Here is a 14,626-nt window from a genome sequence, read left to right as displayed (position 1 = left end):
TCGTAATTTTGTTTTATACTGACACCGTAAATGAGTTAATTTGTTTTTATTGTTGGCCAGGGTTATGTACATAAGTGCTATTTTTATTGTTAAACATTTGAATTTGAATCATAGTTTGTTTTATCAAAGTGGAAATTGGTACTAAAATCACCAAGTGTTGCCGAATTCGATACATGGAAGATAATTGCTCTCCTCTCATCTATTTTTGCTAATTCCTATCAAAATACTCCATCCGTTTTAAAATATAAGCAAATTTTACTTTTTAGGTTGATTCAATTAATGATGTATGTAGTTCATAATATGAACCACATACATCATTAATTGAATGAATCTAAAAAGTAAAATTTTCTTATATTTTGAAACGGAGGGAGTAGTCGAGAGTGAGTTAACTTAAATAGGTGTATTTTCCAGCGTGAGTTAACTCATGTAGGACGGAAATGAGCAAAAATAGATGGGAGAAGAGCAATTATCTACATGAAAACGAAACCGCTGGGCCGACTATTAGGCCCACAATGTTTAAATGGACATTTGTGTTGTATATCTTTACATATTGGGTGAGGGTTGACATTTGGAGAACAAAATTACACTTCACACTTGTGAAACTGCTCATATATTACATTATCGGTATTTAACTGTACGTTCAGTATTTTTCAACGGCAGTTAACTACCACTAAATCATAAATGAGCAATTTCATGAATGAAAAAGTATTTTTCTTCTCCAAATGGCATTCATTGAATTTTGGAAGTTGCAAAAGAACGAACAATGACCTGTCATGTTTTAGGATAATTTCTCAATCCTTCCTTCTCATTTTACCGGAACATGTTTCCAGTGGTGTATTTTTATCTGGATACATTTTGTAGTGTATTTTTTTGATAGATTTAAGCATATAGGATAAGGTACATTTAAAAATTTAGTGTTCCAGAAATATGTGGGCTATCTATGCCACTTTAACCACAAAAAACTACTAGAATTCTTGTCACTATTTTACACTTTGCAAAAAGTGACTACCACGTGTCTATTTACTGCACTGATACAATGTCCCCTTGAATCGACATTTTAGATTAAATATAATAAAGCAACCACTTAAAATCACAGTGGATATTCAATGTAGTTTTCGTTCTTAATAAGGGCTCAGTATCATACTTTTTCTTAATGAAAAACCGGAGTCAAAACTATGTAGTAAATTATTTAAAGTTTAGGTCAATACATAAAGAAAATGATGACATCAAAGATTCAACGTCTTTTGAAGTGCTTATGTCGGATAGGACAGAATATCTTCTTTCTTTATAAAAAACATGTGTCATTATGAAAAGTTTTGGGAAATTTTTCTTCAAGAATCTGCTCACCCCAGCACAAAACACTCACGTCCTGCAATATTGTTAAAAATGTCTCTGCATTAGTTAACTAACGCAAGTGATTTTGCGTTAGTTAATTAACGATGTGTGCATTAAATCACGCAAGTGTAAAGCACTGCGTAACTTAGTTTTTACATATGCATGAGTTAAGTCATGCTAGTTTTTATATTTATATGCACAGCAATAACAAGGGGTTGGAACGACACATAATTAATTTCTATCAATGGAAATTCAATTCAAAAAGTCAAGCCTTGCACAATATATTACTGACACCAGTGGTGATAATAACAATTCATAATTTGGATTGAAGTGAAAAGCGCAATAATCAGGACATACATGAATAAAGGGGAAGCAACTAAATTGGAATAAAAGGATAACGATAAGAAACTGGAATTTTGGAAAAATATTTTGCAGAAATTCTATTGTAAATTCCTGCGTGAGTTAACTCATGTAAGTATTAATTTTAAGGTGAGTTAAGTTGCGCGACGTTAGAGGTATTTTGGACAACGCTGTAGGGTGCGAGCAAAAAGTACTGGGTGAAGAGTAGAATTCGAAGAAATAGAGATCGAAGGATGTTAGATGTGCATGTGTGTTTCAACATAAAAATTGTTCATACTTAGAAGTCAAACTTATATTTTTTCATACGATTCTTCTAAGATAGAATAATGATGGATATGAAAAGTAGATGATGATAAGAGATAAAGAACGAACAGTGTTAGATACATATTTTAATCTAAAAATTGTTCAAACTCAAAAAAAACAAATTTAGATTTACTCAAAGAATTTATCTTTTGGTGGAGTTTATTCACTCGTCAATTCAATTGTATATAATTCTAAACTCTTGGAAATTTCAAATTACTTGAGATAAACTTTCTTATTTTCTTTTCCAATGTCTCCTAAAGTTGGAATAAAAAACGGATCACTAATACAAAGTGTTCAATCTCAACGAAACACGATATAATTTGCATTTTCTTTTCAATGTCTTCCCATGTTCTTAAGTGGCTACAGAATCTCGTGATCTAAAGTCTATCTTAGATGCACATTCCACTAAAACAAAAAAGGAAAAAACTCATCATATTAAAAAGAAGATAGTTGGGATTATAGGAATATTTCTATGATACTTTTGAATTTCTGAAAATATTGGTAGGTAAATTAGTCACAAAATGAGTCACACCATTCAAGTTCATGATCTCATTCCACTCTTATGTGTCCTTTTTTCGAATAATAGAAAAGAAATGCTTGTGCTCATGCCACATGTTTAGAACACATGGGAATTAAACATTAAACTAGAAAAGCACACTTTAATTTAGTACATGGTTGACATATATCATATATGACAATGAGAATATATATATATCATGTCCACTTCTAACCTTCCTCTCCTTTCCTTTTCTCTTTGCCTCTCCACATTCTTTTAACTTCATCCTCCTAAAACTAGTGTTATTGGAAAATTTGTTAAGACAAAAAAAAAATACATTTTATATAAAAAATTATACTTCTTACACTTTTTTCAAGAAGTTTAGACAAATTTGAGGATAGCTTTACTATACTTTGTTTTTTAACAAGCACTTTCAATGTTAGCATTTTCTTTTATGTTTGTTGGCTATCATTTGTAGGATTTTTTTTTTTTTTCTGACCCTTTTGTCAAAAAAAATTCTATGTCTGATCTCATAGGAATATTATTCACCAAAATCACCCTTTTTTTTTGTCCTTTTTCCATTCCCACCATTTAAAACGGCGGGAATGAGCCGCCGCTCTGACACATGTCAAATTCTGACTGGTCGACTTTTTTTTTTATAATTTTTTTAATGGCAGGACTGATTTTTTTTTAGTGTTTTTTATTTTTTTGGGCAACATATATACATTAAAAACATAAATAAATAATAAATAAAAACATAGTAATGATAATGATGTGTATATTTAATTTAAAAACACTAATTATTTTATTCATAAGAAATAAAAACAAAAACTACTTCTTGTTCAAAAAAAAAAAACTACTTTCTCCGCGGAAACCATTTACGCCAATGTAAACTATGACCTCCCGTAGCACATAATTTATCTTTTTTATTTCGTACGGATCGTTGGTTTTGCTCTTTCTCGTGCTCTTCTTGCTCCACATCCTCGTCAGGAATTTCAACATCATCATTAGTTTTCATAGTGACTTCATTTTGCACTTGTGAAGCTGAGTTGGTTCAGATTTCATTAACGAAGTCATCGTCATTAAACCCTGCTGCCATACTTTCTATGGTATTAGTTTGTGAATTTGGTCATTGAGGTGCGTAGCTTGTTTGGGGATAGTTTACAATGTGTGGAGAGGTTGGTAGGTTGAACGAGGAGTATTGTGATTGGTCTAGGTAACTGGTTTGTGTGGTATACTGAGTTGGATTGAAGTCATCAAATGAATAGTTTGATGTTCAGGAGCTTTCTCCATGATGACTTTGTTGAGAATAGCTTGGATATGGGATTGGGGTGTTATGTAAGATTTGTTTTGGGGTTGTGGCGGTGATTGGTAAGGTTGGTTGTAGTTGTAGTTGGTGGATGGGTTAAAGCTTTGGTCAAAGTTAGTGGGTGGAGGTGTCATGAATTGGTTATAGGGTGGAGGTGTATTTGACCACATATTTTCATCTGGCACCGTATAAATTTCTGGCACTGCAGGATAGTCGCGCGACAATCCTGGTAAAATTCTTGCACATGCTTGCCTTGGGTTTGACAATAATACTTCTCTAGAAAGCCACAAATGATCTCTGAAAAATTTCCAATACCATGCAAAATATTGACGATTTGAATAAACCTCTTGGCTGGCAACCTACCTGTTACACCTATAGTTCAATCAACCTACTATAGGCTGGCATGTCTCTTTGCTGATAGGGCTCAAAAAGTGTTTGCAAGGGTAGGTTTCAGAGGTTTGTTCAGTGAATATTGTCAAAATGCGATTAAGGATGACATTGTTAAGTCCAACATCCATCATGTCGAACAGTTTGACCGAGAAAGATATACCTTCTCAGTCTGTGAGACCGTCAACTACAGGGAGGGAAGGTCAATTGGAACTTTCAAGGTGGACCTACGAGCGGGGTGGTGTGATTGTGGGAAATTTCAAGTTTTAGATTTGCCTTGTTCCCATGTCATAGCCGTGTGTTCTTCATTTCGCCATGACTACACAACCCTTATTCCAGTTGTGTTCAAAAACGAGAGTGTTTACTCCATCTACAACACAGCCTTCAAAGTAGTCCAGGACAAGAGTTATTGGCTCCCATATGACGGTCTCGTGCTTTGCCATAATCCAAACATGCGAAGACTAAAGAAAGGTCGACCCAATAGTACCCGCATAAGGACTGAAATGGACGAGGAGGTGGTAGAGAGGACTTCGATACCGAGACAGTGTGGGTTGTGTCGGCATACCGGTCATATTAGGAGAAATTGTCCGAGTATAAATAACCGGTAGTTAATAACATTATGTATTATGTATTCAAATAAATTAATATGTTTTTATTTATCATTATCATTTGCCCAAAAAAAAACAAAAAACGAAAAGAAAAAAACAGTCGGCCAGTCATGATTTGACATGTGTGAGAGCGGCGGCTCATTCCCGCCGTTTCAAAGGGCGGGAATGGGGAAAATGACAAAAAAAAAGTGGGTCATTTTGGTGAATAATATTCATAGGGGGTCAGACATGTATTTTTTTATAACAAGAGGGTCAGAAAAAAAAAATTCCATTTGTAGGGGTGTTCAAAATCGAACCAACCCAATAAAAAAATCACAAACCGAACTAATCCAAACGGAAACCACACTTAGTTCGGATGACTTTTGCACTGAACCATGCAATTTGGTTTGGTTTGCGGACTTGCGGTTGACATCTCAGCAACCGAACCAAACCAAACCAAACCGCAAGAATAATGAATATTACTTAAAAATGTAATAGCCCAACTACATAGCTCAAGAATTTTTTCATTGTTGCACCATTAAGTTCGATTCTAATTCCTTTCCATCTCTTTCAATTCATTTGCAGTGATGAATTTGTTTCCTTTACTTCCCAATAATTTGTTTCATGCTTATGTTTCTTCTTAATTTTACCTAATATTTTATCATATAAACAACAAAATAAAATGTCCTATGTTTATTTCGTAACAAATATGCAATATTAGAGTTAATGTAATTTTTTTTTATCTCACGATAAACTGCACAAACCGAACCAATCCAAGCCGCATTGGTTTGATTTGGATGACTTTTTAAAAATCAACCAAACCAAACCAAACCGCATATTTTTTTATCTCACGGTTTGGATGACTTTTATACTCAAAATCGAACCAAACCGCACCGCGAACACTCCTAATCATTTGTATGTGCTTACTTAGAAGATTTTTAGTGGTATGTCAACTCAAAATACTAATATAAACCAACATAATTTCACATGCATATAAAATAAATTACATGGTTTAGTTGACTTAGATCGGCTCTATATTAAATAATTGGCTTAAATGCGTTTTTGGTCCTTTTAGTATTTATTTGGTATCGCTTTGGTCCTTTAACTAAAAAAAAGATTGTTTGAGTATTTTATCTTTATCTCCGTTACCTGTTTTGGCCCCTTATGTTAAATAAATTCAAAAAAAATGTTGGGGTTTATATTATTCATCTTCTTCATTCTCCTTCCATCCTCTTCTTCATGATCTTCATCATCAACAACACACCAACCCAGAAGAAGAAAAAAAAATTCATCATTATCTGCATCAAATAAATTCAGAAAAATTCATCAACTTCAATATCAAACCTAGTAAAAACAAAAAAAAAATCAAGAAACCAATAAATTATTATGGACATTCATTCTACAAATCCTATTTTTGAATAATCCTTTGTTAAAAGAACTCAAGAAATCACAATAATCCAATAATCGAAACAACTTAGAAAACCATTATCAAATCAGCAAATCCTTCAATCTTTCCTCTTATGTGTTGAATCTCAAACTCTAAGCCTCCTTCTTTGTTTGTTGAATTGGTAGTTTGAGAAACAGAGTTGCAAAAAGAGACATATACATAACCTACCCCCAATCCCTTCCAATCTGGTTTCTTTCTTCGCTAACTACAATTCAATCAAGACATTTTCTATGCATTCATCTTTACACAAATCCCTTCTTCACTATCGCTCTTCAATTTTTTAATCCCTTTTCTTTTTCAAAGTTCATTATGCCATGGATCTTTTCAAATCATTTTCTATGGGACAAAGTAGATAATATGAAGGATATGGAAGAAAGAAAAAAGGCAGATACCCATGGTGACATAGGTATGGAATTAGGGTTTAATAAATTTGGGGGAAATTGAAATTGAAATTGGGGAAAAGGGTTAGAAATTTGGAGGGTTTGATTTTGAAATTAGGATTGATTTTATGATGAATTTCAATTTCAAGGTTTGATTTTAGCTTTTCTGTTTTTTTCTTTCCTTCTTCTGGATTTGGTTGATGAATGATGAAGGTTTTTGATGAAAATGAAGTGCAGAGCCAATGTTATAACGACACGTGTACAACAGTTAATGTTTTTTATTAAATCTAACAGGAACCTAATAGAAGAGACCAAAACAGGTAACATAGATAAAAATAAAGTACTCAAACAATTTTTTTTTTAGTTAAGGAACCAAAACGATACCAAATAAATACTTAAGAGACCAAAAGAGCATTTAAACCTAAACAATTAATCAAACTTTTTTTCTTAAAGTTTAATCCCCACGCCGTCCACATGAGTGGAAGAAGTGACATTTTTTCATGCTGGAATCCAAAGTGAAGATTATATACAAAAGGGGAGGCAAGGGTTTCTCTATTTATTATTAACTACACCTAAGAGAAAATTTTAATTTGATTTAAGACTTAAAAGAGGGTGAGCTATGTCTCCTTTAAATAGAATTTTGTTTCTAATCTCTCGGAGACTCCAAATGGTTGTAGCGCAAACAAGAGACCCAATGATCAAAACGTACAAACTCGCATGTGTGTTTGCTTCCGCAATGATCAAAAATCATTTTGTAAAATTGATTAGTATTTGTTTGATTATGTGGTGGCAATAATTGATATTCATTAAAAGTGATTTGAACATAAATTGGTTTATGTTTGGATCATTAACATGAAAGTGATTCTTACTAATTTAAGATGTTTTTGTAGTTTGAATCAAAATTGATTTTAAATGTTAAATTACCAAAAATGGTTTATATATATAAATAGATTTCATTTCTATTTATATAATTATTTTAAATTTATTCTGTACTACTAAATTTATTTCTTTATAGAATTGTTTTTCTAATTATTTATAGATTATTAAATTATCTATACCTCTATTTAAAAATCTCCAAGTTAACCAGCAATTAACTACTTTTCTTGAATTTTTTTTTTTTGACAAAATTACTCTTAACAATTCAATTCATTTTTAAAATTTAAATATAAATTGATGCGTAATTATAGAAAATTTGAAAGGTAACTATCGTTTAGTTTTTTTTTTTTTTTTAAGTAAGGTAACTTTTAGTTGAATATTCTATTTTCTATAATTTCTTCCAATATTGTCGATTAATTAGAGGACCAAAATGAAACTCTTAATTTAATTAAGGGACCAAATATGCAGCTTAGCCTTATAAGCTAATTGAATATCAAGTGATTTATATTTGGATGCATTCATATAAATACGAGTTGAACAATAAATTTAAATGTTAAAATCATGTTTGGAGTCAAAATCTACAAATCTTAGCTTCAACTTAGAATCAACTATGGAAGCAAAATCATTTTTACTCGAAAATTTAAAGCGAATGGTGTGTCTCTTTATACACTCTAATAAGACTTTATCTTTAATATATATGGGACCTTAGTGTAATCAATCACCCATAAAACTATTGGACTTTATGAAAGGATATAAATGATGAGTGATATAAAAATCACATGCTCTAATATCATATTATGTATTTATACGAGCGGTGACGCTTTTTATATACTTTAGTTGGACCTTAACTTTAATACATGTGGTACTTGATTTTTTCAATATATGTCAAAATCAATTATACTTGTCCAAAAATGTAATCAAACATACATATTATGTTTGAATCAAGGATAAATCCAACAAGTTGCCATTGAAGGTGTTTGCTCCCTCTAAACTTTAGAGTGTCATTCTACATGAATGAGTGGTACATATTCAATTTCAAGGAAAAAAAAACTTTCTTTTTTAAATCTAAAGAGTTTAGCAGTAAAATTCACACACATTAAATACTGAAAAGTGAAGAATTGAGAGTTCCAACACGCCTATCGTATTATATGTCATTGCAACCTTTTATCATATGAGTTATACATACAAGATAATAAACGGTTTTATTCGGTATAACAAACCAATAGAAGGGCTTGTAATGTGTCGTTTTATAAGTTATGTTGTCCAAGAAAATGGACCACTAGTTGGGACTTTTTTATTTTGAAAGACCACTAGTTGGGACTTGGGAGGGAAGACAATGACCAGTCTTGATTGCAGCACAATTGAATTGAAACAAAGTAAGGGTTTAATAGTTCTCGTGAGTTTAGTTCAGTTGATATAGACATTGCATAATTTATGCAGGGGTCGGGGTTCAAACCCTGGACACTCCACTTCTCCATATTTAATTGTGTGAGCTCTAGCTACTAGACTACTAGACAAAAAAAAAGAGTAAGGGTTTAATACAAAAGTCTGCCCAGTAGATTACCATGATCCAGGCTTTTAACACTAATGCGTGGCCAGTACCAAATTGGTCCCGGCTCCATCCAAAGGGCTGATTTCGTGGACCCTAAATCTGCCATAGGTCCAGGCTCTTTGTTCTCTAGGAATGCAGTTGTCTTATCTCTTTCATCATAATTCTTGAGAGTGAAAGAATGAATGGAAGGAGTGGATTAAAGTCACAACAAATGCACGAAATCTTTCATTTGATACTCAAAACTGGACCTCACTTGGCCAACACCACAACTTGCCTCCAAATTCCCAATGTTTTTGGTGAATAATTAATTGTTCAAACTTTATACAACATTATTCCTTTAATGACAATTGGATAGACTCAAACTTTATGCCAACTTCCATCTCTTAACAGTAAAAGGAACGAACGGTTCTAGTGAAATTAACCAAGCCATCTCAAGCATCACCCATACAATTGAGCTGGATAAAAAAGTCCAACTAAAGGGATCCGAATGACCCAAGCCCTTCTATTTTCTTTTCTATAGAATAAATACATGTTGCAATGTTGATGTGAGTATAGCTAAACCAATAATTAAAAATAGTAAATTGAGGGGAGTTTGAAAGATTGTTAATTGTAATGAAATTGAAAAGGACGCGAGATAGAGTTTTTACGATGATTGGGGTTCTTCAAATTCCCTTTATGTCTTTGTTGGATTAGTGCATGTTCCTAGACAAATATTATTTAAGATTTATACTTACGACGTCTAATAAAGTAAGGCCTACTTTTTCTCCGATTATAGGCCCCTTCATGAAATATTGTTTGATTAGCGCTAGTAGGGACTTATGCTCTCACGAGCGCTTGAGAGCATTAAACCTAATCATACAAAAGGCATATTTCCAATCTCTCGATAAACGACTTGAGTAAATTGAACGTACTCAAGAGCAAAGGAACTGACAGCCATTAAGAACAATACATATAAAATAAGCATAATTTAAAATGTATTGATAAAGGAAATTGCCTTTCACTTGTAAAATAATCCAACAAATAATATATGTTCAACTTTGAACCCTAATCTAAGGTGTTTAGTTACTCATCGTAGCTGAATACATAATCAATGGGAAAAGAAATACACTAGATCAAGTGAAAAGGGGTTGCAAAAAACCCATCTATGATGCTCCATCCGCACTCATTTGCCTTTGATCCACTAGGCTTTTGAATGAATATTCCTGGGTCAAAACGGGCTTTAAATAGACAAAAATATTCACTCGTTGTGTCTAGGGCACATGGCTACAAAACAACAAAAAGTTGTTTTATTTGTGTTCACGATGCGCAAGATGCATGAGCTAAAGAGAAAATGTGCTCTACAGGTTTCCCTATGCACGAGGTGCATAAGTCTATGTGCGGAGTGCATGGATCAAGGGTATTTTTCCTTGTTTTCTCATTCTTCATGCACTTTTCACCCTTGAAATGAGCTTGGGAGAATTCCCCCAAGTTGTTTTGTCTTTAAACCTTCGTCATGCTTGTTTTTCTTGCTTCAATAACTTCCATGAGGTGTCTTGCTTTGCCAAATTACTTGATTTGTACCATAAAAGACCCGAAACACTTACATAGTTGTTTGGTTAGGGAATAAATTGAATTACAACGACTCAAATCAAAACATTTCACAAACCATGAACAACATACTCTAAAACATCTTGAATGTCTTCAAATGCATATAAAAAGACTCCAAAACATATCTAAAAACATCATATGATGAGGCGTCATCAATTTCCTCCTGGAGATCTTCATCTAATAATGAAAGGTAATTGAATAAAACCATAGCAATTGGGACAAGTGTAAGGGGACCTTGGTTTTAATTCGCCAAGATCTTCATCTAATTATGTTTCAATGCGGGTCGAACATATCTCGGTGGTAATCTATATGGATATATGGTAGAATCTGTCCTCTAGACTGAACGACTTTCCATAAAACCAGTCTCAACCCAACTAATAACGGGATCTGAAGGTGATCCCCTTTAAGGAACTAAATCAACAATCGGGGGTAAACTTTAACTCTTGTTCATACTCATTTGAGTTGTTTTTGTCATTACCATTTCTTATTTTGAAACGTGCTATTTGTTTTTTTTTTTGTTACACGTTTCTGAAAGAAACTTGACAAACTATCTCAAAGTAATGTTAGGGTGTACCATTTTGTTGGTTCCAAAAAGTTTTCTCTATAGCAAATGAACTCTGCGACTAATCTAAGATACAAGTTAATCCTTAAAAGGAATTCTTAGTTGATGGGTTTACGTGTAACAAGTCTAAATTTGTGAATCGAAGAAACATGCGGATTTTTTATTATATAAAAAGGGGAAAAAGGGTAAAGAAAAGGATAAATGACACAAGTGTGCAAAATGAAAATTCTATTAATCTAGGGGTGGATATCCGCAGATAAAATCCGCCACGGACACGGAGCGGGTACCTTAATGGATAAAACAAACGGATTTTTTAACTACCCGCTAATTAATGGATACGGATGCGGATATGGTATCCACACTCGCGGATATCCATACCCGCTATTAAACCGAGTAAATTACATAAATAACCTTAATATCATTCAACTTCCTAACAAAAAACCCTAGGTATTGTGTTTTTATTGAATATGGTAAGCTTTACATATGCTTTTGTTAAATCAAAGAACTTTATTTTTATTAAATGTAAGGGGCTTTATTAATGGTTTTTTTTTTAGTCAATGATCTTTGTTGTTATTGTAATATATGGAAATTATGTTTTGCTAAAAAGAAAAGAAAATGCATGTGAAGAATCTTTTTGTTTCTAAATTTTAGCTATTTTTTTTTTTTTTTTTTTTTTTTATAAATGTTATTCATGGATATCCATTTACATCCCTAGTTATAGGTCATTAGTCATCATCTATCAGCTATAAGCTACTAGTTATCAATTATCAACTAACTTATCAACTATCCGCTATTTTTATCAAAAATAGCCAATATGATATGTTTCTTTTGTTGAATAAGAACCACCACAATCTTTATCCCAAGACCACATATCCTCAATATTTTCCCACAAAGAAACGTTAGCATCAGAAACCTAAATTCCTCTACTAAGTCCTCTTTCCATTGAAACAATTGTGTCCAGCTTTCAACTCCCACCACCCTCCCAAGCCACATAATTATCAACAACTAGGGGTGAGAATAGGTCGGGTAGAGTCGACCTTTGCTTAATAGATCAAGCATAGTTGAAAAAACTAAAATCTGTCTTTTTTAAAAGTCTGGTCTGACCTATTAGCTTATCTAAAAATCTAATTTGTACTACAAATTTTAAATAGAACATTTGACCTATTTATAAAAAAAAAACTAGGGGAATTGTTAAAGAGTGACCCTTGAACACTCGTTAACAAGACCCAAAAGCTACTAAGCATATATTTCTTAAAAGACTAATAGATCAATAAAATTTGTAAAGCTTATACATCAATTTGTTCCCCCACTTTATAAACATATATTGCATGTAAATAAAAATAAAAATAAAAATTGTAAGACTTATACATCAATTTTATAGAGGCTAATAAGCGTGTATTGCATAGATTTGACCTACCAACTTTTATTTTTGTTGATAATAGGGCTCCTTACTTTGTAATTTGGAATAAGATTAGAATGACAATATTAAGAGGTTAATACCTAAATTCACTTGGGTTAGTCTAGTGATATTGACTTGAGATCAGGGAGTGTGCTCCTCCTTGAAGTCTCAGGTTCGATTCTCTATAGTAGCAATTTAGGTGGGCTAGTTTAGCATGTTAAAAAAAAAAGAGGAGGTTAATACCTAAAAGTATATGTACTCGTTGGAATTGAAATAGGAGATAATACCAAGAGTTTTGTATCTCATTTGAAAATTTGAAGGAATCAAAAATTTATTAATATAATGGAGTATATGTACTTACACATATATGAACCAACATAGTAAGCTTTTCAATTGAGTCTAACATATTTAATAAACGAGTTAGACCGAATCAGACTTTAAGTAGACCGGACCATAGACCCCTGATGAACGGCTTGTCCTATTGTCATATCTATCAACAACGTATACCAAAAATGCTAGATTTTTGAAATCTAACATAAAAATCCTCTCTTTTGATAAGAGAACATTTTCGTGAATTGAGTCTTAGAGGCTCGATAGGGCTGGAAAATGTATCAAAGACACTTACAAATTACTATCTACAAAAACGCCACACTCACAACTATAATCAAACCACGCTTTTGCAGTGTATGGACAACTTCTTACCCATAAGACCAACTATCGTTGCCTCTAAAAGCAAAATTTTATTTATACAAAGAATGTTAAAAATCATTGTGACAAAGAATCAGAATTAGTTGCCTTGCAAACACCTCATGGAATAACTACATGACCAATAAGAATAAGTGAAATATATATTTGTTTTTGCACTTTACCATTAATATACTCACATGGTAGAGTTTTTGTGTAAGAAAAGATATAACTAAAGTATGCTACAACACCTTGGAATGCTAGCATTTTATATCTCAACAATCTTAATTAATGACCAAACATCATTAATTTCCTGTCAAAGAACAAACATTATCAATTTTTTTTCCCCTTTCTTACTATGTACTAGCTAGTTTAGGGAGGAATACTATTTTTAATCCTATGTTATATAATGATAATCATCTATGTACATGTGATTTTTTTTTTCTTTCAATTTTTAAAAGTCATAAACATAACCAACGACATATAAATGTATCACTCCTTTAAAAATAAAAGAGTTAAATATGTTTTTGGTCTCTATAAATATGTCAGCTTTTCGTTTTAGTCCCTCTAAAATTTTCCTTCAACTTTTAGTCCCTATAAAATTTTCAATCATTACTTTTGATCCCTATTTTTAATTTAATTTTTTAATAAAATTGTGCAAAAATGTGTAAAATATTCTAAAAAAATTTCCTAAAAAAAATATGAATTTTTTAACAAAGTACAAATTAAATATGAATTTTTAACCGTAAAAATATAAAAATTCATATTAAATTCATGTTTTTGTTAAAAAATTCTAAATTTTTTTTGAAGTGTTTCTTATAATATTTTGAATTTTTCTGGAAAATTTTATTAAAAAATATGAATTCTATATATGAGTTTACTTTAAAAGAGGGACCAAAGGTGAAAATTGAAAATTTTATAGGGACTAAAAGTTGAAGAAATTTTTTAGAGGGACTAAAACGAAAAGTTGACATATTTATAGGGACTAAAAACATATTTAACCCAAAATAAAAATATAAATTGTCTCCCCCTAAAACTTCTCCTTTTTAAACTGTCCAAAATCTTCAATCCAAACATACATTTAGGAACTCCATTGATAATTTTTTTAAAGACAAAAAAAAAGGACTTCATTGAGAAATCCCCAAAGTTTAATAAAGATTCTAAGACGAATTGAATTTTCCTTAAAAAAAAAAAAAAAAAAGAAGCGCAATTTGACACTCCTTTTACATTTTATAAAAGAATCAAGTTAAAGATGGATAGATAGTAATTGAGTTTTTCTAATTACACCCTTTTTAATCCTGATTGCATCCTAAAATGACAAAATTATCCTTTTATAAAATTTAATTTTCAAAAAACATCTTC

Source organism: Medicago truncatula, chromosome 4 (genome assembly GCF_003473485.1).
Source record: "Medicago truncatula cultivar Jemalong A17 chromosome 4, MtrunA17r5.0-ANR, whole genome shotgun sequence".
Taxonomy (NCBI): domain Eukaryota; kingdom Viridiplantae; phylum Streptophyta; class Magnoliopsida; order Fabales; family Fabaceae; genus Medicago; species Medicago truncatula.
This window is presented reverse-complemented; position numbering follows the sequence as displayed.